At 68.6% G+C, this 411-nt stretch overlaps 1 protein-coding gene across 1 annotated transcript in view; it reads right to left on the reverse strand.

Moving 5' to 3' along the window:
• The window catches only part of IGFALS (insulin like growth factor binding protein acid labile subunit), a 4,024-nt gene that overhangs the window by 2,302 nt on the left and 1,311 nt on the right, over positions 1 to 411 (reverse strand). The gene's annotated exons all lie outside the window — the stretch shown is intronic.

A 411-nucleotide genomic window follows, 5' to 3' on the forward strand; every position in this document is an offset into this window, starting at 1 on the left:
CCGTGGGGCAATGCCTGCCCTAGGGGACCCCCATGGGACCCCCCGGGGTGTCTGCACTGCCGGGAGGGGTGGGGGTGGTGGAGGGGTCAGTCCCAGCCCATCGCACACACTGGGCAGCCGCAGGAGGTTTCGGAGGCTGGATCTGCCCTTGGGAGAGGGCGTGGGATCGTCCCCCACTCCTGCTGCAGCTCAGACCCCTCGGGTGCCCAGGCCCCCAGAATTCATCCCTTTATATCGCAGCAGCAGCTTCTCCCTTTTGTGGGGAAAGGTCCCCGGTCCCCTCTCCTCCTTCCTCCCCAGCCGCCCCCCTCCATTAACTTGCTTTTCCTCGGAGCAGGGGGGGGTCCTGGTGCCGCCGCCCCTGCCCGTCCCTGCAGCCCCCATCCAGGTTTGGGCTCCACCCCGCGGTGC

This window comes from Aptenodytes forsteri, unplaced genomic scaffold (assembly GCF_000699145.1).
Source record: "Aptenodytes forsteri isolate BGI_AS27 unplaced genomic scaffold, ASM69914v1 Scaffold26, whole genome shotgun sequence".
Lineage (NCBI taxonomy): Eukaryota > Metazoa > Chordata > Aves > Sphenisciformes > Spheniscidae > Aptenodytes > Aptenodytes forsteri.